The sequence below is a fragment of the Mesoplodon densirostris genome, chromosome 17, assembly GCF_025265405.1.
Source record: "Mesoplodon densirostris isolate mMesDen1 chromosome 17, mMesDen1 primary haplotype, whole genome shotgun sequence".
NCBI classification, from domain to species: domain Eukaryota; kingdom Metazoa; phylum Chordata; class Mammalia; order Artiodactyla; family Ziphiidae; genus Mesoplodon; species Mesoplodon densirostris.
Window position 1 is genome coordinate 48,966,655 of NC_082677.1, and position 25,008 is coordinate 48,991,662.

Sequence of the window (25,008 nt, forward strand, 5' to 3'; positions counted from 1 at the left end):
AAAAATTGACAATAAATTGGATTCTATTTGGAAGATGGATGTTATGGTGACTGTTTAATTTTGTAATTGTAATATTTTTTTGAAAATGAAGTTTTCCCATTTCTTAATTCTTTGTGTCAGGATTTCGAAACTTTAGAAAGTGGAAATCTTCCTAAAGTGTTTTCATTTCTGCTCCATTAGCTCTAGGATGAGGCATTTAATATTCTTGATCACTTAGAATGGTGTAGAGTTGCTGCTGCCCTGGGACCTTACTGTGTTCCTAAGGCCGTTCCAGCCTTCTGCAGGGATGAAAAGGCAGCACACTGGTCCTTTCATTCTCTCCCTGTATTCACATCCATTCACATCCAGTAAATAGTCCTAGGCTGTTAAGAGAGGACTCACGTGTAGGCTGTTTAACTTACCAGGCCTGGGGACTGTTCCCCTCTGCATCTGCCCTCCTTGACAAGCGAGAGTGTGGTACAGAGTGGTTCCAGCACTCCAGGCCCCCATACCCAAATCCATGCACGCTCAAGTCCCTTGTATAAAGTGGCCTGGTACAATTAGCCCTTCGTGACCTTGGGTTCCATATCAGCAGAGTGACTTGACTTGTCACTCTGCTGCTGGTCCCTCCCATTTTCTTCCTTTAGTATTTCTCATTGTTTACTTTGTAAACTTTATCTGAAAAACATAGCTAATCAGAGTGCTTTTTCATTTCTCTATGAGAGCTAGACCATCTTAGCTCTTCACCTGTCATCTTAGAATTTTTTCCTGGTGACCCAACATGGTTACTGGGTATTTTTTTTTTTTTTGTGGTACGCAGGCCTCTCACCGTTGTGGCCTCTCCTGTTGCGGAGCACAGGCTCCGGACGCGCAGGCTCAGCGGCCATGGCTCACGGGCCCAGCCGCTCCGTGGCATGTGGGATCTTCCCGGTCCGGGGCATGAAGCCGTGTCCCCTGCATCGGCAGGCGGACTCTCAACCCCTGCGCCGCCAGGAAAGCCCAGTTACTGGGCACTTTGTTATTTCTCCACCATCAGAAATGATTCCTGTCACCCGTCACATCTGTCCCCAAATTCCTTTTCTTCACTTTATTTGAATGCTGAGAGGTCTGAAATACTTAGGTAATGGAGATTCTTCTATAAAGGAGAAACTCCTAATAATTTTGACATTGGGAAGTAGGATGAATAGCTTGCTTATATCCTCGTAAGCCAGGTTGTCAACCCATGTATTGATATTTCTAACTGGGAGAATGATTGAATTTACTTCTTCATTAGATTAGTATCTATTAAGGATTGTGTGTGTGTGTGTGTGTGTGTGTGTGTATTCAATGCATGAGTGAAATTCTGGGCCTTATTCTGGGGGTACAGAAATGAGTAGCCTACGTTATATTTCTTGGTTTAGTTGTCTGATAAATGTCATCAGGCAGACAGGCAGAGGGAGCTATGGGGGAGGATAGAGCACGCCAGAATCAGACTGTAGGGGAAAGATTAGGAAATGCTTTCCAAAGAGGCTGTACTTAATCAGAGTTGTGGCCATGGGTAGGTGTTAGCTGGGATACGTGAAACTGAAAGGCTTTTCTTCTAAGGAGAGGGAACAGGGTGTGCAGCACATGAGAGAGAGGGGCGTGCTCAGGGAATTCCCTGAAGGTTGGCATAGCTGGAGCTTCCAGGGGCAGCTGGACACCAGAGGGAACCATCTAAAGCAGCAGTTTTCAAGGTGTGGGTTGAGACCCCTGTGGGTCCCTGAGATCCTTTTATTTATAAAACAATACTAAGATTTCATTTGCCCCTTTCACCCTAATTCTCTCAAGAGTATGCTAAGAACTTTCTAGATGCTGCCCTGTGTATGATGATATCATTGTTCTCTTGTTTAACGGGATGTGTGCTTGTGGATTCTTGTGCTTTAAAAATTTCTCACTTTAGGGCTTCCCTGGTGGCGCAGTGGTTGAGAGTCTGCCTGCCGATGCAGGGGACACAGGTTCATGCCCCGGTCCAGGAAGATCCCACATGCCGCGGAGCGGCTAGGCCCGTGAGCCTTGGCCGCTGAGCCTGCGCGTCCGGAGCCTGTGCTCCGCAATGGGAGAGGCCACAACAGTGAGAGGCCCGCGTAACGCAAAAAAAAAAAAAAAAAAAAAAAAAAAATTCTCACTTTAAATTTCTAAAACAGTAAATAAATATTGATAGATAAGCCCACATAAACAAAAGTTCTTCAGGACCTTCAGTAATTTTTAAGAGCGTAAAGGAATCCAAAAATCAGAGAATGCCCTTTTAAAGAGTTTGGATTTTATCTTGAGTGTTGTAGGGAGTCATCAAGTAACTTCTGCAAGAGGGTGATGTGTTCAGTGTTCTTAGAGAGCAGGGGTGCTGATAGAAACACCAAGTGCTTAGGGGCCAGCCTGGGGCAGAGAGACTGTTAAACAGCTATGGCTGTAATTCCGGAGAGACGCGAGGGTTCGAGCTACTTTTGGTGGGATACACATGGTGGTGCAAATGGGGAGACCAAACGGGGTAGAATCAGTGGTTCTGGGAGGGTTTGGCTGTGAGGAAGAAGTCCAGCTCACTCCCAGGTTTTTGATGTGGGATGCTGGCAGCCAGTGGTATGATAAACTGAGTGGACAGGTTTGTTTGTTTTTCTTCTCCCCAGCCTTTTATAGGTATGTTCCTCTGTTTTCTGGCTTCTGTTGCCTCTGATGAGAAGTAAGCTGTAATTCAAATCATTGTACTCCTGTAAGCAAAGTGTCACTTTTCTCACCTTGTTTTCAGGATTTTCTGGTTATACTTAGGTTTTAGCAGTTTGATTCTGATGTGTCAAGGAATTATTTTCTTTGAATTTATCCTGCTTGGTATTTGCTTATCTTCTTGAATCACCAAATATGTTTCCCAATTTTTGAGGAAAGTTTGGCCATTATTTTATCAGATTATTTTTTTCCTGTCACATTCTTTTTTTCTGGGACATCAATGACAATTGTTATGCTATTATGTTGGACATTTTAACAGTATCCCTCATGTCGCTAAGATTCACTTTTTTCAACCTTCTATCTTTTCTTCAGATTGAGTAATTTGCATTGATCTATCTTCAGCATATCTTCAATATCTTCAAAGGGTTCGCTGACTCTTTCCTTTATCATCTTCCTCCTGCTGTTAATATCGTCCAGTGAAGTTTTTATTTCAGAAATTTTATTTTTCATTTCTTGAATTTTAATTTGTTTGTTTGTTTGTTTGTTTTGCGGTATGCGGCTCTCTCACTGTTGTGGCCTCTCCCATTGCGGAGCACAGGCTCTGGACGCACAGGCTCAGCGGCCATGGCTCACAGGCCTAGCCGCTCCGCGGCATGTGGGATCTTCCTGGACCGGGGCACGAACCCGTGTCCCCTGCATCGGCAGGCGGACTCTCAACCACTGCGCCACCAGGGAAGCCCACTGTGCCACCAGGGAAGCCCTGTTATTCAGTTTTATAGTTTATATTTCTCTGCTGAGATTGTCTTTCATTATTAGCATTTTTCCTCTCTATACCTGAGTACTGTACCTAAAATGCTTGCTAATTAGAACATCTGAAACATCTTAGGATCTCCCTTGATTGACTTTTCCCTTGGGAATGAGATCCTGTTTCCTGGTTCTTTTGTGTCAACTTATTTGGACAGTATCCTGGACATTATAAATGATGAGTTGTGGGAACTCACAATTCTGTTACATTTTGCCAAGAAGTGGTATTTTAATTTGTTTGTTTTTGTTTTGTTTTTGGTTAAAGCAGGTACTTCATTTGCCTGGATGCAAACTGTAAATTCTGTTTTACCTGTGGTGGTGGCAGCTTAAGTCTCAGTTCAGCTCTTTTTCCCTTAGTCTGGTGCTTGGAGTCTGCCTGCACGTCTGTGGTTTGGGGGCCTTCAGAGATTTGGGAGGAGTTTTTATGCTTCCTTTCTCTAGCTCTGTCTGGCCTGGAATGTCCCTCTCATCTTCTGGTGACTGTGGTTTCCTGGGCTCTGTCCTCTAGTGCTGAAGCCCAGTGAGACTGTGCGAGTTCTACCAGAATTTTAGCCACTTGCATGGTACAGACTGGGGCCTGTCCTCATCTAGCGTAGTTCATTCATTCTTTCACGTGTCAACTCACCTCCAGTCATTGCTTGTTTTCATTTCTTCCTCCAGGGCCTTCAGAAAATTTTTTTTTTTTAATATATTAGTCCTAGGGTTGTAGTTCTTGTCTGTGTGAGAGCTGGTCTGATAGGAGTTATTTGGCCATCCCAGAGGTGGAATATGGTATTGTATTGGTATTATTTACCAAGAAAGAGAGATTATAGAAAGACAGTCTAATTAAGTGGGAGGTGAGAGGAGTAGGAGGATGAATTTGATTTTGGTCGCGCTGAGTATGATGTTAACCAAAGTAGTTATCCACCAAGTGGTAGTTATGGAAGTGGGACACTTAGAGGTGTGGTTTGGGCTGGAGGTACAGATGTAGGACTTCTAAACATGCCAGTGATAACCAAGATCATGAGAGTGGATGAGCAAGGAGGAATGTTTTGAACCAGAGGACTGACCTGAATTCATAACTCTGGGGAACAGCTGTGTTTAAGAGGTAGGAATAGGATGAGGAACCCAGGAAGGAGATTCAAAGTGGAAGTGGAATACAGTGGACCCTTGCACAGCATGAGTTTGAATTGCGCGGGTCCACTTATACATGGATTTTTTTGGTCATCGATTGTGCACTACAGTACTACATGATCCACCAGCCATTTGTTGAATTCATGGAACTGTGTATACAGAGGGTCAACTGTAAAGTTATACTCGGATTTTCAACTGCGTGGAGGGCACCCCTAATCCCCTAGTTGTTCAAAAAGTCAACTGTAATTTGTAAGGGAATGTTGTTAAAGAAACCAAGCTGGTGATCAGCAGTTCTTAACCTGGGATCTCTTGACCCGGTTGGTTCAGGATTAAGTTTCAGGGGGTTTCTGAACTCTCTGCAGTGTGTGTATGTGTAGGATTTTTCTGGAGAAAGGGTTCATACCATTCATCAGATTTCCAGGAAGGTTTGTGACCTACAAATAGTTAAATGTTGAAATAAACAGTATCAAAACAACCCAATCGAAAAATGGGCAGAAGACCTAGACATTTTTCCAAAGAAGACATACAGATGACCAAAAAGCACATGAAAAGATGCTCAACATCGCTAATTGGTAGAGAAATGCAAATCAAAACTACAGTGAGGTACCATCTCACACCAGTTAGAATGGCTATCATTAAAAAGTTAACAAATAATAAATGCTGGAGAGGGTGTGGAGAAAAGGGAACCCCTCTACACTGCTGGTGGGAATGTAAGTTGGTGCAGACACTATGGAAAACAGAATGGAGGTTCCTCAGAAAGCTAAAAGTAGAATTACCATATGATCCAGCAATCCCACTCCTGGGCATATATCCAGACAAAACTATAATTCAAAAAGATACATACACATCTATGTTCACAGCAGCACTATTCACAATAGCCAAGACATGGAAACAACCTAAATGTCCATTGACAGATGAAAGGATAAAGAAGATGTGGTACGTATATACAATGGAATATTACTCAGTCATAAGAGAGAACCAAATAATGCCATTTACAGCAACGTGGATGGAACTAGAGATTATCATACTAAGTGAAATAAGTCAGAAAGAGAAAGACAAATACCACATGATATCACTTATATGTGGAATCTAAAATATGACACAAATGAACCTGTCTATGAAAGAGAAACAGACTCACAGTCAGAAAACAGACTTGTGGTTGCCAGGGGAGAGGGGGGTGGGGGACAGATGGATTGGGAGCTTGGGGTTAGTAGATGCAAGCTATTACATATAGAATGGATAAACAACAAAGTCCTACTGTGTGGCACAGGGAATTATGTTTAATGTCCTGAGATAAACCATAATGGAAAATAATATAAATAAGAATGTATATATGTGTGTAACTGAATCACTTTGCTGTACAGCAGAAATTAACACAACATTGTAAATCAACTATACTTCTATAAAAAATAAAAAAATAAACAGTGTCAAATTAAAGTTCAGAAAAATGACTGGAGAGTGTCTATTTAATCTACAAATTTGGAGCTCACTAGTGGCTTAGAGCGATTTCAGGGTGCAGGTGGAAGACAAATTGGACTTCACTGAGAAGTGAATCGGAGATGGAGATGCAGAGCTAAGGGCAAGGAGTATAAAATTCTCCTGCAGGAAGAGTGGATGGTAAGGGGAGGAGAGATTGCCTGATAGAGGGGAGTAAGATTAAGAAAAGCCTAACAATGCCCTGCCTGGCCTCATGTGTCTCAGGGCCCTTGCCACACTATCCCCTTTGTGCTTATGTCCTGAGATTTTTAGTTTGTGAAAGCTGCTCTGCTGTCAAACTCTGGAGACTGCTTGTGTGGGCCAGCATGCCCGCATTCATAGCTTTTGATCCCAAAGATGTTATGAGCGCCATGACGACGACGATTTGTTTTTCTCTTTAGTTTGGTGTTCTTTCCCTATAGCACATTTTATTTTACTCTGCATATAGTAAAGGCTTAATGTCAGTGGCGTCAGTTTCAGGTTATGGGATAGGGCCATGATCCGGTGGAAACAGTGGTCCCAGTGCCAAGGGTGTAGAGAACATCTCTGGTGCATGGTTTCCCTTACAGCTCTCCATGGATGCTCTCAGGTCCCTGGGGGGATTCCAGGTTGCTATGTATGAAGGTTTCCCTGTCGTAAGCCCTTAGAATAGGGAAAGGCTTTCAAAACGTTGTCCAGGAGAAGTAGGGAAGTATGGAATATATCCCCCGCTCCCCATGCTCCCTTCCCCCGACCTTTGGACTTCTTTTCTTAAGAGAGAAGTGTGATTAGATGGGAAGACACTAGGCTGAACTACTATGGGAATCAGAAAAGTAGGCTGAACTGGGGAAACTGAGATTTTGTAGCTTTCTGAACTCATCCTGATATCCTTCAGTTAAAGGAAATCTGCAAAATAGCTATTGTGGCTCATTCCTATTGCTTGTTTTATTTTCTGTCGCTGAGAAGTAGAATAATTTTCAGCCTGCCTGTGTCCCCTCCTCACCCAAGCCAGCTACCTTAACACTAATTCTAGTTACTTCCAGCCCTAATGAAGCCGTGCATTGTCACTGTACTTCTAATATCAGATAATGGTGAAAATAATTGATCAAAGATTAGATGAGAGCTAATTCTCTAGCAACATTCAATTCTTTAAGAAAAAAAAAATTTTAATTTATTTATTTTTTGGCTGCACTGCAGGGCACGTGGGACCTTAGTTCCCCAACCAGGGATCAAACCTGTGCCCCCTGCCTTGGAAGCGTGGAGTCTTAACCACTGGACCGCCAGGGAAGTTCCTCAACTTTCAATTCTTATACTAGAAACTTGTTAAGAAATGAATCTATAGTTGGATAAATTTGTGGTAAAGACATTTTGGACCCTACCCTTCTCAGACTCCTAGCCAAAGAATAAAATATATCAAATCAGTTTAGAAGTTCCAGCTCCAGAGCCAATGCACTGCCCTCCTCACCTCTGTGAAAGCTGTGTATCACCTTGAGTTGTCACTGCTTGGTGAGAAAGTACAGGGCAACTGCGCACAGAAAGTGGAAAAAGTTCACAGGGCTTCTGAGAAGCCTGAATGCTTTGGATAATCTTCATATTTTGTTCACTGCTTAATTTCTAAAAGTACAAATGGAAACGTAGTATACACACTATTCCGTTCCATGATTTTGGTACTTAACAGGATAGCTTGACAGCCCTTATATATTGGCACATAAAGGGCTTTAAAAAGTTTTTGACAGTTGCAAAATCTAATATTTGTAATTACTGTATTTTATTGACTGGATGAACTAGAGTTTATTTAACCTGTCCCCTTTTGATAGGTACTAATTTTTTTCTGATTTTTATAATTATAAGCAACGCTTTTGCAAATGACATTGGGCGTACGTCATTTTGCATGTGTGCGGTTATAACTGTAGGATGAGTCCCAGCAGCTGAATTGTTGTTTTCCTCTCTAGAGGGTCTGCCAGTTTACACTCCCACCAGCCACGTAGGAGAGGGTCTGTTAACCTCTATTCTTATTCTTTGTCAGAAAGATGAAGATGGTATCTTGTAGTTTTGATTTTGTATTAATCTTATTTATGAGATTGACCATCTCTTAATATGTTTAAGGGTAATTTGTTTCTTTTCTGTTAACTATATTGCTTCCTCCTTTTTGTAAGAGCTCTTTATTTATTAAGGAAATTGGCTCTGTCTAGGATGTGAGCTGCAAGAATTTTTATTTTGTGTGTGTGTGTGCACGTTGGTTTGTGTTTTGACTGTTTTTCTATGAAGAAACTATCTTTGTACGTAGTTGAGTTTATTAATCTTTTCTTTTGTGGTTTCTGGGTTTTGTATCATAGGGACCTTTCTCATTCCTAGAGTACCAAAATCTCCTAGTTTCTTTAGGTTATTTTGTAGATTCATCTTTTATACTTTAAAATCATTGATCTATCAGGAATTAACTTACTCTAAGGCATGAGCTATGGATCTAACTTTCTTTTTCCCTCAGATGGCTACCCAGGTGAATTCACCTCTTTTTTTTTTTTTTAATGTGATCTACCTATGGCAGACATTACAAGTTGTCTATCTGATATCCATTCTTCTCTTGTCACCCTTTGAACAGTGACATTTATGAGAATATTAGTAAATCCAGATGAAAAGATTTGTCTTCTTAGACACCCTTGTGCTGAGAGTGTCCATGTGTCACAGGTGACTATAGGGTGGAGCTTCCAGGAGAGCTATTGCCTGGGTGACAAAGAGGGACAGGCTGATAGCATAACCCTTTGGTTTTATCCTTTCCCTCTTTTCCTGCCTAGGTGAGGGTAGAAGGTACATATGGCCAGCATTCGTAGGCCATCGGGGAAATGACTGTGGATTACACTTTGAGGATGGATACTAAGAACGTCACAGAAAAATGTAACGGAAATAAAACCCTTGTGGAAAAAATTCCAATCTCTGGCAGCAGAGGTCAGAGTGCTTCTGTGTATGTGTATGTTGGCAAACTCAAAGCAGAGGGTGAGGGCTTCCCTGGTGGCGCAGTGGTTGAGAGTCCGCCTGCCGACACAGGGGACACGGGTTTGTGCCCCGGTCCGGGAAGATCCCACATGCCGCGGAGCGGCTGGGCCCGTGAGCCATGGCCGCTGAGCCTGCGCGTCCAGAGCCTGTGCCCTGCAATGGGAGAGGCCACAACAGTGAGAGGCCTGCGTACAGCAAAAAAAAAAAAAAAAAAAAAAGGGTGAAATACAATGGAAGAATGCAACTAAACAGAAGGACCTACTTCTTAGCTTTTATTCATAATATATTGGCCTTCCCCAAATTGGACACGAAAATTGGGGTATTCACAAAACTACAATGAAATATGAAGGCATCTCAAACCAAATGTGTTGGTTTTCTCACTGGGTTGTAGCCTGGTTTTTGAAAGGTAGAGAAAATCTGCTCAAAGGATGTGATCTATTTGGTTTCAGCTTACAGACAATATCCTGATTAGAGTAATGAAATAAATAGTATCCAATATTTAAAAACTAGAGGTTGAATTATAAAGGAAATACAAGTAATAATTTATTGAAATTACTGGATCGAATCTGCCAGCAACAGCAAATAGTTGTGGTGAATATATGGTTTCAGAGTCAATTTCAACTCCCCATCCCTGCTGTTTATGATTTTATTTTCAGGTTAGATTATAACAGAAGAATGTTCAAACATATTTGTACCCTGTATTTCCTTTCAGTTAAAGTCTTTTCTAAACCAGATTTAAGTTAGGTTCCACAGTTGTAAAACAAATGTTTTCATGAAACAATGTTTAAACAGACTTATTTAGGAAATTGAGCTTTATTTTTTTTAAGGTTGATACATCCTCCCCCCCCCAATCTTAGCATTTGTTTCAGTTCCAAAAATAAACTTAAACACACTTTTTTGGAATACATTCTCTCCTCTATGGTGTTGATGGAAGTCTGAACCAATGAGCCAAATCCGGAGACATCTCTGTCGCTAGAGGCAAGCTCTGGAGGTGGTGGGTGAGCTTTCTCAGAGGGAGCTCTGTATCTAAATGTTACCCAACCACTCATTGCTGGAATGCTATTCTTTAAACAAAGAATGAGTTATTCACTTGGTTGAAGAAGGTGGTCAATGAGACATGATGCTTGTAACAGAAAATTGAACATTTTTTAAAAAATTAATTTATTTTTGGCTGTGTTGGGTCTTCGTTGCTGTGCGCGGTCTTTAGTTGCGGCGAGCGGGGGCTACTCTTTGTTGCAGTGCATGGGTTTCTCATTGTGGTGGCTCTTCTTTGTTGTGGAGCATGGGGTCTAGGCATGCAGGCTTCAGTAGTTGTGGCACGCAGGCTCAGTAGTTGTGGCTCACGGGCTCTAGAGCACAGGTTCAGTAGTTGTGGCGCACGGGCTTAGTTGCTCCGCAGCATGTGGGATCTTCCCGGACCAGGGATTGAACCCGTGTCTCCTGCATTGGCAGGCAGATTCTTAACCCCAGTGCCACCAGGGAAGTCCCTGAAGAACATTTTATCAATTGTCTCCCTCTTCGTAAATGTCTCCTCCTTGTGAAACAGACACACACACCACACACACACACACAGATGTCATTTACACGGTGCCTCTTCGAAGAAGCAAAGTAATAATTAAAATACAGGGGAAAATTTAGAAAGTTTCCCCTAAAACTGCACATATTTTTAGAAGATTGCATATATAAAGTGTAGCCACCTTCTTGTTTTTTTTTTTTTTTTTTTGCGGTACGCGGGCCTCTCACTGCTGTGGCCTCTCCCGTTGTGGAGCACAGGCTCCAGACGCGCAGGCTCAGCGGCCATGGCTCACGGGCCCAGCCACTCCGCGGCACGTGGGATCTTCCCGGGCCGGGGCACGAACCCGTGTCCCCTGCATCGGCAGGCGGACTCTCACCCACTGCGCCACCAGGGAAGCCCCACCTTCTTGTTAAAAGCATCCTTAGCATTCTCTGCGGAGCAGAGTAGACCATCCGTACACGTTGACGGAATGGATGAATAAAATTACACTGTCAAGTGCAGCATGTTAATTATGGGACTTTCTCCAGACTGAGTATTTGACTGACTTGATGAAACAGTGACTGTGGCTACTCATTGATCTCTGTGATTGCTAAAGGAATCATAGTTAACAGAAACAGATTTTTCAGAGCTTGCCCTGATGCATCTAAGCTGTACACAGAGAAGCCAAGCCCTGGAAGCTGGTTTCTTTACATTAATATGGATGCCTTCTCAGTGTCTTTGACTGCAGCGGGTCAGTGAACCTGAGGCAGTGTAGCAGGTAATGTAACACCAGGGCGGGGGAGCAAGAATTTGTGAGGTGTTGATTCTCTTGAATTCCGTGAATGTCCCTCTCTTTGTATCAATCCACACCTGAAGATTAGGTTTGTTCTCCTCTGGATAAAACATTCTTTATTTAATGCATTCCACAGCAGCTACCAACTGAATGTGAAATTTAAACCTTGTTTCACTAGCTAACAAAGATGAGAAGACATTGCATTATTAAAGCTTTTAGCCAATAAGAGGGGTGTTAGGTACATAAGTTGAGGACAACCCCGCCCCCTTCGTTGTTTTTAAAACAGAAACAACTATTCAGGGGTAATACTTTTCTGTAATAAGGTGGCAATTCTTTGATGATAACACCTAAGGCCTTTTTCAAGGGCTTTTAACCTATTAAGTGTTTAAAATTGTAAATTGAACTTATTACTTTCAGTCTGCAATTGAAGCTTTTAATACGAAAGCTATGAAGTTTTACTTTTGGATCAAATTCTGGTAGCTCAGCTTTTATTTTGTGCCCAAGATAAGAGCAACCTATCTTTCTTTTTTAGAGAGGTTTTTAAGGCCTTGTTTATGGTATAGAATGAGCCCAAGTATTTTTTTTTTCCTGGATTGTTTTCCATGATTTTGTTTAATTCAGAAGTGACATAGCTAATCCTACATACATTAAACACTAATAAAACCTGCATGTTTGGAGTAATGGCATGGACACTGGTGGGAGATATAGACCTCGGAAAGTCCTCTCTACATAAATCTACACTAATACTTTTCACTAATTAGAGATTAATTTATTTAATGGTTCTTTAAAATTGCAGTTCTTTTCTGGGAGAATTAACAATTATCATTCAATTTTACCAGTATCTGCCATCAGATTTTGACTCACTGGGGATATGTTTTGTATTGATGTTTATAAGCTGCTTTATATTTAGATACTCATTCAATAAATAGGAGTACCTACTATGGGCTAGTGACTTTTGTAGGTATTTGGGATATATTAGTGAAGAAACCAGGCAAACATACAGAGTAACTGTAAGTGTTAAGTTTATTACATAATTCAGCCAAAGTGTTAAGTTTATTACATAATTCAGCCAAATTTACTGATTTTACTGAAACTCTTATAGTAGAAGTTAGCTAGATTTCTTGAACGCCTGAACGACCTTTTTGGCCAACCCAATAGGCTGTGCATTCATCCCTGCAACCTTAGTTTTTAAGGAATATTTTCTTTTTTTTTTTTTTTTTTGCTGTACGCGGGCCTCTCACTGCTGTGGCCTCTCCCGCTGCGGAGCACAGGCTCCGGACACACAGGCTCTGTGGGATCCTCCGGGACCGGGGCACGAACCTGTGTCCCCTGCATCGGCAGGCGGACTCCCAACCACTGCGCCACCAGGGAAGCCCTAAGGAATATTTTCTAATGGGGCTCCGCAGAGCAGAGTTTCCATGGCGACCTTTGGAAGATGGGGTGGGGATGGGATTTATAGACTAGTGTATATGGCTCTTCAGTGATGCTCAGAATCTTCTGCCCCCCACACCCCCTTTTTTTTTTATTAGACCAGCTCTACGCCTATCAGTTTACACATGGGAATTCAGTATACTATTTCTTTAAAAAGGAGCAATCTACTTTAGGTTATAAATGGAGTGGGTGAGTGTTGGAAAACGAAGAATTATCTTTTTGTTTGAAATTTGCCTTAGACAACAGTGGTTTAGATATTCTGTGATTAACCTTTGTTGTCATATTCTGTGTTCATCTATGAATTTAACTTCTTTCTTGTCTTTCCAGCTTGGTAAAACTGTTCAGGACACTAAACAGATGATTATCTGAAATCCACAGCTCTCTTAGATGAAAGTTTGGAAACGACCTTATACATAACCTGGCATTTGATCATGTTTTTTCTGCTCACTCCCTCAGATGAAGAAATGATGAGAGGGTATTTGTATCAGCTTTTGCCATGATCATGCTGTGTCACAACTTTGAAGTGTAGTCTTTGGACCACCTGCATCAAAATAATCTAGAGTGCTTTTTAAAGCTACAGATTCCCAGCTCCCACCCTGGACCCACTGACTCAAGTTTAAGAATCACTATCTTAAACCTCGTTTCATATCAGCTCAGATAATGGCAACATTTCTGATAGCTGTTTCACATCACGTGTCTCATATCTTTTTTTTATTGAGGTGTAATTTACAGTGAAATTCACCCTTGGTAGTGAATTGAGATCTGACAAAATGCAGACAGTTGTGTGACTGCCACCTACATCAAGATACAGCAGTTTCATCCCCACCGCCCCCCTCCCCCAAATTTCCTTGTGCACCTTTTGTAGAGGATCCTTCCTTGTTTACCCCCTGTCCCTGGCAACCACTGATCTGTTTTCTGTCCTTGAAGGTCCTTGGGGTTTTGTCATTTTGAGAATATCATATAAATGGAATCATACTATTTGTAGCCTTCTTTCACTTAGCATAATGCATTTGAGACTCATTCACGTTGTTTGTATCAGTACTTCATTTTCGTCGCTGAGTGGTATTCCTGGAACAGATGTACCTCAGTTTATCAATTCCCATTTGAAGTATATTTGGGTTGTTCTTAGTTTTTGGCAATTATGAAGCCACTGTGAACATTCATGACAGGCTTTTTATTTCACTTGAGTAAATGCTGAGGCATGGGATTGATGGGTCTTCTTGTAAGTGTATGTTTAACTTTATCAGAAATTGACAAACTGTTTTCCACCTTGATTCTTTCTCTTTATTACGCAAATGATGTTGAGTACTTTTTGTGTGCTTAGTTGCCATTCATATACCTTCTTTGATGAAGTGTTTGTTCAGATTATTTGCCCTTATTTTATTTTTTTAAAGTGTTTTCCTTTTAATGTTTAGCAATTTTCATGACATGTGAATAGTATTCTAAGCTGTTAAATGGTAGAATGGGAACTGCCTTGTTCTGTGACTTTTTTTTTTATATATAAATTTATTTATTTATTTTTGGCTGTGTTGGGTCTTCGTTTCTGTGGGAGGGCTTTCTCTAGTTGCGGCGAGTGGGGGCCACTTACTCTCTCGGCCTCTCTTGTTGTGGAGCACAGGCTCCAGGTGTGCAGGCTCAGTAGCTGTGGCTCATGGGCCCAGTTGCTCTGCGGCATGTGGGATCTTCCCAGACCAGGGCTCGAACCCGTGTCCCCTGCATTGGCAGGCAGATTCTCAACCACTGCGCCACCAGGGAAGCCCCTTGCCCATCTTTTATTTTTTTTTTTATTTATTTTTTTGCCCATCTTTTAAATTGGGTTATTTGTTTTCTAGAGTTCTGTTTTCTGGATACAAGTCGTTTATCAGTTGTGTTTTGCAAAAATTCTCCCAGTGGTTTGATTTTTTTTTTCAGTGTCTTTCAAAGAGTAGAATTTGTGTCCCAGCACTAATTATTGTCATCCTTATTTAATGCAATCATATATTTCTGTTTTTCTTCACAGATTCCTATTCAGCTGTGCCATTCTTCTCTAGTACTTTTAAGCCCACAAACATATCAAATATATCCACTGGCAGTATGGCGTAGTGGGAAAGAGTATTTTCTGTGTATCCAAATTTGGTCACTTTGACATTTCATAGTCATTTTTTTCTTTTTAAAATTTTTATCATCAAAGGCAGAAAGTCTCATGGGAAAGGCATAGGAGTTGGCCAAGCTTCTTATGAAAATTTGGTTCAGTAAGAGAAAAAAATAGAGGCTTAGCAATTCTGTAACTTAGCTAGAGAGTGTCAGAGCCTGAACGGGACAGCAGGTGTCTGACCCAAAGCTTGTGCTTGTTACTATGTACTGTCCATTCTTCACTAACCATTTTACTCTTCTTTGTCTGTTTCAGTGAAGAGCCTTAGTTTTTTCTTCTTATGTATTGTGATGTACAGTTTACAGAGAGCTTTGGTTGACAGCTATTGAGTAATCTTAGAGACCCCTTCAAGGTTTGATCATCTATGACATTGTGCTTTATTGGATTAATTCTGGTAAATTCCACCCATCTTCAGCTATTTGTAAGTTATTGCGTAAAAGCAGTGATATTGGAAAATTTAAGCATGTTTTCTGTAACTTTCCAATTCGTTATCCCACAGGTAAGTTTCCCAGAACTTGTTAGATTATGAAAAAAGGTTTTGCCTTTGAGTATCCTTTGGTTTAGATTTTCCACGGAATTTGCCTCCATTTCATTTTGCATAGATTTAGTAAACATCCTGTAAATGCAGACTTGAACTTGGAGTAACCTGCGTTTGCAGTTTCTGTGAACCCCGCTGGCCTCCGGGAACTAGGCTGCCACACCACAGATTTGCGTTCTTTCCCCCTTCTGGCTAGAGTTGACTCATGTTTGTGTAAAGTTGAAGGAAACTAAAGCCTCATCCCACACTATTGTCTTCCAAAAGCATGCCAAAGAAAGAGACCAATTAAAAGATGAAAGCCTGGCAATGCATTTTAATCTTCTGCCTGGTCTGGGTGGCCTCCAGGCTCTGTGGAGGAGAGGAAGCAGCAGAGCCTGTGGAACATTTACTTGGATTTGTCCTATGGAAACTAACTCAGAACTCAGCTGCTCACGGTTTGCACCGAAACAGCTCACGAAGAACAAGTTGAAATGAAAGCCATGCTCTCCGGCCGACCTTTGAGTGCAAAGCTCTGTGAGGCCTGCAGTGGTGGCTGACACACACAAACATTCAATAGTGAGAGAAGTTGGAGGAAGCCTGCATATAGAGGAAGTATCTGCGGGTTGTGACAAATGACAAAAAAATGATACAATTTAGTAGCAAGTTTGATGGTCCTTTATTCAAGGGAAGATAATTCATGGATGTGGGGGAGTACTGTTTCTGAGGGATTTGGGCAAAAGCGAGTTGACAGAGCCTTCGAGGCAGCAACATGGACATTGCATGATTGACCAGGAGGCCAGGAGTATCCTGGGAAGGCTAACAGGTCTAGCGTTTTCTAGCGTGAGGTGAGCCGAGCTGGAGGATTGGGGTCCGTGTATGTTAGGTGTCCTTGGCAGTTTTCCGTAAGTGTAGGCTGACTTAGGTTTAGGTTTGTGATGTGGGCCGGTCCACTGGAGTGGCCTCCATTTTTTATCAGCCGTAATTATGTATATGAAATAAGGGGTGATGAAGAGGGAGAGAGTGGCTACTTCAGTTATATCAATTTACTGTGAAAGAAGGCTCCGGCATCCAAGATTTCCCTCTTACCTTTTTTTTTTTACCCCCCCCCTTTTTTTTTTACAAGGGGTAAAATATGTTGACACTGGCTTTGTGAGAGGGGGCTCAGCTATGACAGATTAATGGACTGTGTGCAGATGTGTCTCTAGGCAAGGTTTGTGGAAACAATACCTGAAAATAAATCCTTACAGTGAAAGAACTGGCGGAGCATTAGGAGAAAGTGGGTTACGCGTGCAATTGGTCATCCCGTGGGGGATGAGAGACCCTCTACAGGGTCTGCCTGCATGAAGGCTCTTCTCCCTGTTCTGGACTTGTTATCAGTGACTCTTTCCAGAATGTGTTTCTATAAAGTGACTACTGTTTATATGGAAGGGCTAAACCATGACTGTATTAGGATTTGTTTGGTCAGAAATATTTGGCTGTCATGTGAGATTGAAGTCTTAAGTCACTGGAATAAAGGATGTGTAACTGTTGAAGGGAAAGGACTTGGGAAAGCTCCAGAACACAATACGAGTAATTTGGGAGAAAGCTGTGATAGGGGATAGCACTTCTGGGCCACCAGAGGGCAGCATGCATTCAACAACTATTTTCTGAAGTCTGCATTTTCAAGTACCACTGAGGACTGTGTGAAAGGGGGGCAGACCCTGGAGTGAAGTCAACTTTGTACTGATTTTATGCTCATTCCATCCACCTTGGATGACTCCAGCAATATGTCATTTTTTGTCTCTCCATCTTTTTCTTTCTCCCCAAGCAGAGTTATTCCACGGCTTTCAATATATATCTCTATGTAGCACTTACTATATTTTTCTGTTTTTTACTGAAATATTTTATTTGAAGGAACATAAAAATTAATTGCTTTTACCATGTGACTGTGAAGAATTAACTGCACCTTCCCAATAAAAATTTAATCGTTACTTTTATGACATGAAAGTAATTAAAGTCATTTACAAAGACAATATCAATTGAGACTCACCCAGTTATAACTAATCCATTATAAACAAATAACAATCTTAAAATTTCAGAATAAGTATCATTAAACTGAATTAGAATATAGGAAGCTCATTGGCTATGCTATAACAAATAGATGAAAACTAAAATGGATTTTACACTCTAGGGCTATATAAGTGTTAAACATTCTAATTTCTTATACAGATAACAGAAAGCTTCATTTCATTATTGTAAGCTCCCAAAATTTATGCTTATTTTTTCTACTTCTGTCAACTTCCTGACACATTTAACACAAGCATGGAAATCTTTTCAGTAAATTGAGCATGTGCAGCTCACACATGTAATGAAGGATACTGGCCAAGTGACATACGTCTCATATTGTTTGAGTTTCCCATCTATTCTTTGCTTCAGACCCCCATACAAGTTTATTCTTTTCTCAAGCAACCTGTGAATTTGAAGTATCTTTTTTGGCTTTTACAGAGTTGGGGCTGGCAGCAGCTCTGATAGTTTTACAACAAGCTCTCCTGTAGCCATTTGGTTGCTGAGTCCTCAGCTTTCTCCATTTTTCAGTTGTCCACAGCCTGGTCTATGCTCTTGAAGACCTGACTTATCATTTCTTTTTCTTTTTTCAAACCTATCCCTGACTCCAAAATACTGAATACGTTCCTTCCACTGGGCTTTGTTTAAAGATTGTTTCTGACAAGGTGCCCCTTCATTCTTCATTTTATCTTTTCTGGAGAGTTTCTTTCCGCCCCACTTCCGCTTCCCAGGCTTGAGGTCAGGGTTTCATGTTTGGAATGCTTTTTATGCAATTCTTGAAATTTATTCCACATATTTAAGGGAATTCCAGAAAGGCACACTTCATGTGCATTTACATGTGGCTCTGTTTCAGTTTTTGGTCTAAGAGAAATCTGAGATTTGTTTCTCTCGTTATCTGACCTTTCTCTTCCTGTGAGTTCAGGCTTCATCGGCAGAGTTCAATGCGACATCACGTAGGTCAGGAGGAAGCAGCCCACGCCCTGTCTTTTCCTGAAGTTCAAGTCTTTAAGAGAGTAGCTCTGGGCTTCCCTGGTGGCGCAGTGGTTGAGAGTCTACCTGCTGATGCAGGGGACATGGGTTCGTGCTCCGGTCCGGGAAGATCCCACGTGCCACGGAGCGGCTGGGCCCGTGAGCCACGGCTGCTGAGCCTGCGCCTCCAGAGCCTGTGCTCCGCAACGGGAGAGGCCACAACAGTGAGAGGCCCGTGTATCGCAAAAAAAAAAAAAAAAAGAGAGAGTAGCTCTTAGAAAGGTACACCTTCTCCTGCTGGCTGCACACCTGGAAGCCTGCAGGTTCTCCGGCAGAGCCTCACTATAATCCCAATGTGGGAAGAATCCCTTCCTGGGCATAACACTCAACGGCCAGGTCCCAGGTAGGATTTCTAGCCTGTTGACATTTTCATGCACTGTAAGTGTTTTCCAGGATTCTCTGATTATAAACATAGTCCATTTTCTCAATGGGAAGCATCCTTACCCCCTCACTTTGGTGGGACAGAAAACCCCTTTCCCACCAAAGAGCTTGGGAAGGTGCTGAGCTGCCCCTTCCAAGGAAAATATGGGCCTGGCTGGGGTCTCCTCTGGCCCAATCTGCCCGTGCTGGGCCTCCTGGCAGATCCTCTGGAACTGTCACCAGGAGCCCAAGCCCATATTTAATTTTGTGTTAGGCTTTATGGGCAATGGATCTTTGTTAGGACTGCTCAACTCTCTCTGCCCATTGTAGTGAGCGATCTCATTGCAACTGATTGGAGTTTGGGTTCCAATAAACTTTTATTTATAAAAACAGTTGGCGGGCCTGGGTTTGGCCCATAGGCCCTAGTTTACCCACCCCTGGTTTAAGATGTGGTTCTCAATAAATTAGGTTAATAAGTTATTTTGTCTCCCATGTTGCTTTAACATAGTACTAAGCAAATGCATAAAGCACACTGATTTTGTTGAATATACTCTGGTGTACTTTGAATGTTCTTTGTTCAGTGATGAAGAGTTATTTCCAATGGGGAATAATAATTATAACTACTTTTTCTGGTAATGCTTCAATGAAGTTCTCAGAAAATATGTAAGGGATCGTCTATATGTTGTATTTGTAAATATTTAATTTACAGTTAAAAACTGGAGATTTGATTTTAGTAAATGAAAAGTGCTGATAAGTGCATTTGGAGTGTATAGTCTAAGCAAAACTGAAAGGTTTTTCTAAACCAAACTGTGACCGAGAAGAATGTTCTTAAAAAGCTTTAAAAAAATTAGTTTTGCTTCAGGTAATGTGAATGTAGCCAAAATATCTCTCTGTTTATAGACCAGTGACTTAATGTTTGAAGTATTATTCATCCCATCAGTCTCCTGGGTGTGTGTTGAGTAGACGTGTTTTCAGTGTAGTTTCAAAATGCAGGATGGTTTATCATAAGAAAAAAATGCAGGATTTGTGTGGTCTTGGCTTGACGTAGTGTCACAGGTTACTGACTGTTAAATGTAATACGGAAATGCTTAAATCACACCGAGGTCTTCCCTGTAGCCGCCTAACCTCTTGTATCCTTACTGTCAGCCTTTGTCCCACCAAGATGGAAGAACTTCGGTCATGGTGCTCAACGCTTGGCCTCTTGGTCCAGTGCCCTGCTTCCTCCCAGAGCTTTCCACTCTGTCCCCTGGAACAATTTTATGGTGAACCCGCCAACATTTACCCCTCCCCTAAACCTTCTCTTTACCTCTTTGCCTTAAGAGAAAGCCAGTCCTCCTTTTTTCCTGTTGCCTTCTCCAGTGGAGTTTGCCATCTCTCGCCCACCTCAGGGCTGGAGGAAGTGGCCACTTCCAGAGAGTTAGCCTGAAATGTTCACACAGCAGTATCTATGTCTTAGACCAGTGGGTTAGACTGTCCAATATCCTTCTTCCTCACTGCTTGCTGACCTCTGACCTCTCACTTGCTCCTTTTTATTCAGTGAAGACTTGAGCACCTGACTCATGCATCCCTCCTGCCCTGACCTGCCATCACCCTGGGTAACAGTGTAGACTGGGAGGGTGCATCAGGTTCTCTCACTTCCCAATCCATGATATCCTTTCCTACTCCAGCCACTTTCTTTGACACCCTAATCCTGGATTTAGTTATTTCCTGGAAGGGCTGCACTTTTGCATGATTAAATCCCAGCATCTTACTCTACAGCTTACTCAGCAGCTTCAACTAAACATGCTTAGTCAAAACCCCTTTACTGGGCTTCCCTGGTGGCACAGTGGTTGAGAGTCTGCCTGCCGATGCATGGGACACGGGTTCGTGCCCCGGTCTGGGAGGATCCCATATGCCGCGGAGCGGCTGGGCCCGTGAGCCATGGCCTCTGAGCCTGTGCGTCTGGAGCCTGTGCTCCTCAACGGGAGAGGTCACAATGGTGAAAGGCCTGCATACCGAAAAAAAAAAAAAAACCAAAAAAAAAAAACCCTTTACTTTCTTCCTTCTTACCAGCTGCCTGTCTCTGCTTCCCTCCCTGCTTAGTGTAGTCTGCACGGTCTAACACTAAGCCGCTTTCTTGAGGTCGTCTTCAAACTGGCTCTCTTGTCCTCTCACATCTACCTGGGAAAACCCAACTGCTGATGGCCTGCTCAGGTAGTCTTGATCTGCACGAACTCCAGGTTGCCCCAACCGTACTTGTGTGGAGTGGGTCCCAACAGATCCCAGCTAGTTTCAGAATCCTTGGTCTACTCAGTGTCTCTCAATTAAGAGGTTATTTACCCAGGACCTGCAGGAGGGCTGCAGTTCCCTCCATTCTTTTCTAGTTATCTCTGGATCCTTCACGCATGTGTACAGCTGCTCATGTTCCTTCGGGGTTATCCAGTCCAGTTTTAGCTCTTTCAACCTGAAGCATCACTTCATGCCAGTTATCAGATGGCTGTGCCTTCTCCCACAGTGTCTTCCTGGAGGTTTAACTCCAGGAAGATTTAACTCATTTCATCAAGACTTTTGTAGAAGGCAGATAAGACCAGTCACCTTCAGTCTTAGTTCGACTTTAGACTTTGACTGGATGCAATTCAGAAGCATCTTGCCTTGCTTAGACAAGCTAGAGTTCGTAAGGCACTGTGCATACTCGTGTGTAAATTAGTCTGCTCATTTTGAGGATTAAGAGTATGTTGTTACAGAAGCTGTAACTTGGCTTGATTTCTCACGTTGAGATGCCGGGAAGTGGCGTGGACGTGTATGGTTCTCCCCAGTCCACGACTCTCGCGATCATTTTGGGTCAAGTGTGTGGGTAGGTGTGTGACCCAGCCTTTTGTTGTAATGCAGTTACCACAGTGGCTTGGAGCATCAGCTTAGGGTTCAAAAAATAACAGCATTCGTGGCATAAACAATGATCATTGTCACCAGTGAAAGCACTTATTAAACAACCACATTTTGAAAAATGTCCAAATATAGTTGAGTAATGAATGCAGGCGGTTTTAAGTCTTTTGTTCTGCACTGACGTTTGTTCTATTATTAGCCTCTTTCTGGAATATGGCTTTCATGGTGTGGCCATTAAGGAATTCATCAAAATTTCATGTGGCCTGCATGGGTCTCCATTGTCTGTGGCTGCCATCTGGCTCTGCTTTAGGCTGGGGCGATCATTATTTCATGCGGCGCTCCCGGTCCCCGTCCCTGCCGATACCCAATCTGTTTTCCTTCTCCGGCTTTTCTGTCTTCTGACTTCATTCTCTGTTCCAGGATGTAGGACGTCTGTCATTATTCTCTGTTAGGGGAGGAAAATATTAGTTCACGCTGGTTTTCGGCTTTTCCTTTTCCCCTAAGACATTAGTTAGGGCTTTCATGTGCTGCCAGAAGCTCTCAGGTGTTTTTCCCCAGCGTAGGTACCATCTGTCTGATCCAGGACTCTTGTTCCTGGATCACGGCCTGAGAGGTAGGGAGGCTGGTTTGCTCTCCCATCCCCTCCCGCTTTCCACTGCTGCCTTTTCTTTTTCCTGAGCTGTGTTCTTTTAGTCTCTGAATCTGAATTAAACCTTCTCTGTATATCTCACACAGCAGTTTCTCTTTACTTTTTCACCTTTTGGCCTTTAGGAGAAGCGAATTAAGATACATTTTTTTCTTACAGATGTTTGTTGTTGTGTATGTTACTCAGTGGGGGAGGGCAGGAGAAGATGTGGAACCTTGACGGAGGTTCCTGAGCTCCAGAAAGTTTCAGTGTAGGACAGAAGAGCAGACACGGCCACTTGATGGTGACATAAGGCACAACGGGGTATCTACTGAACGAGTGGCTCAGAACATCGGTCTCACAGAAGCTGTAGATGGAGAAGGACTCTTTTGGGGGCAGTGGTGTTTGGGGAAGACAGTGGAGGGGGTACACTTGGAGTTGTTGAGATGGAGGGATGAAGGCACTGGAGGATGCTGGTTTCTTGTGTTTACACAGAATCAAGGAATCACGTGTGAGAATCCAGGGGTGAAAGACCTAGAGGGAGGGAGGGAGGGAAGCCTTACCCTAAGGACAAATGGACCTTTGGAAGATTTTGAGCAGTGGTTTTTGATTTTTAAGGCATGATAGGTAGCCTTTGAAGTACAGAGTAGAAAAGGGGGAGATTAAGGCAAGGTGATCAGTAGGTTGTTGAAATGTTACATTTGCCCGAGGAGAGAAGCCAAGAACTGGGGTGGAGAGAATGACATGGATTTGGAGGGGCAGGAAGGTTCATGCTCGCGTTTTGAGTCTGGGCAGCTGGGAGGGTGTTGGTATCGTGATTTCAGTAGAGAAGTGAGGTGTGGCGGTTCAGTCCTGGGTGAGAGGGTGAGGTCTGTCTTACACGTGGTGAGGTCTGGGTGCTCAAGAGGAGATGCTCAGCGGGGAGGTGTGAATATGAGGCTGGAGGGGCGCTTCGCGGGGAGGACAAGGGTTGGAAGTTCAGGGCTACCTGCTTGGAGTTTGTAATTGAATGAGCAGAGTTTAGGAGGTGGAGGAAGGCCACTGAGCAGGTGAACTGAAGAATCTGGAGGGCGTGGTTGGCAGGTCAAGCTTCACGGTTTGGAGCAGGGTGAAGTAATTACCCTGGAGAAGTTTTCCGGACTAACCCATACCCTCCTGCCTTGCACACATTCTGTCACACCCAGCTGCCCTCTGCCAGGGATCCTTCTCGGTTTTGCCTGAACATTCAGACGCATCTTCAGTTTGTTGTGCTTGGTTGCCTGCCCATATTATCTCCTCCCTTTTAAAGCATAGTTCTAGGCTCGGAGAGCAGAATCCACGTATAACCTAAGCCTCATAGAACCCAGATCTGTGAGCTTCCCTGATGCTTTACTGGATGAGAGAGAAATCATCCAGAGTACTGAGAGGAATCTTAGAAATCTCACCCATATGTTCGAACATTTTTTATATCAGGAGTTTACTTTCTGCAAAAATGCAGATCATTCCACATTGGAGAATTTTATTATGGTAGAAAATTGTTCCATGTAGTTGGGTCCCAGGTCTACAATTTAAACAGATTGTATATCTTAACGTGCAAATTTTTCTACAGAAGTCTCAAAATCTATGGTGTGTTTCAAAATCAATTTGGTAGAAACACATCAGAAGCTCTTATAGAAGAATAAAGGAGACAGATTAGTGGTGTTTATATTACTTAATTATTTTCAGCCGTATTGAGGTATAATTGACAAGGCAAACTGTAAGATATTTCTCTTTTTTGTTTTCATCAAATGTTGCTTGGTGATATGTTTTTAAGCTATTTTGTTGAATTTTTAAAAAAATGTACTTGGATCTAGCCGTGAAAACTAGGAAAGAGTAATTCCCCAACTGAGGGATTAAACTGCAGTTTATACCTCTGCAGTACCAGGAACTTGCCAGCAGGTGGTAGCAGAGAGCAGGAACAGATTTCCTGTTCGGTTTCCTTCGATTTCCAATAAAGAACCAAAGAAAGCATTTGGAGTTGTGAGCGGTAGTGATGATTTACTCCAAATTCTTTTTCTTATAAGGAAATCAAGACTCACAGAGCTCTAGATACCTAACACTGAAGCAATGTTTATCGTAGACCATTCTTAGCAAAACTCCGTAAGGGCACTTCTGGAAAAGTTGAACTTCAGGTGTCTGTCTAGGCTGTCTGAATCAGGCTCGCTTAGAGAAAGGCCTGGGACCTGTATTGTTTTACAGGCGCCACAAGTGATTCTTTTACACGCTAAATTCTGAGTCAACGAGTGAGAGTCCTTCCTACAGGGCAGGATTTATGCTGGGCCTTCAGAATGCAATGAAAATCCCTGAGGATTTTCAAACTGACATGCCTGCGGGGCCAGCCAGGTGGTGAGCTGGGGCGAGGAAGGGTGGGTGTAGCAGATGGGAGGATAGGGTCTGTGGCTCTCTGCAGAGTGTGTTCTCCCCGGGGCCGCCCATCACTAACTCAGGGCAGCCAGTTGTGGCTTATGAGATAAGGCATGCCCAGCGTTGGCAGACATTTCTTTTTTAAAGAGAAGCTGGTAATCCAGATCTCTACTCCCTCTTGCCCAGCGTTGTGCGTGGGCCAAACAAAACGTGTTCAGGTTGGAGTCAACCTGTCAGCTGTGACATCCCCTTCAAGGACTTAGGCCAGTAGAGGAGCCACGAAGGCGAGTACACATGTGCCTGCAGTGATGTGAATGTCACG

The 25,008-nt window shown here is 42.7% G+C and overlaps 1 protein-coding gene and 1 pseudogene across 9 annotated transcripts in view; one reads left to right on the forward strand and one right to left on the reverse strand.

Annotated features, from left to right (window-relative positions):
• LMO7 (LIM domain 7) overlaps positions 1–25,008 on the forward strand; it is a 205,651-nt gene that overhangs the window by 32,027 nt on the left and 148,616 nt on the right. The gene's annotated exons all lie outside the window — the stretch shown is intronic.
• Positions 17,763–22,318, reverse strand: LOC132477774 (protein FAM204A-like; annotated as a pseudogene).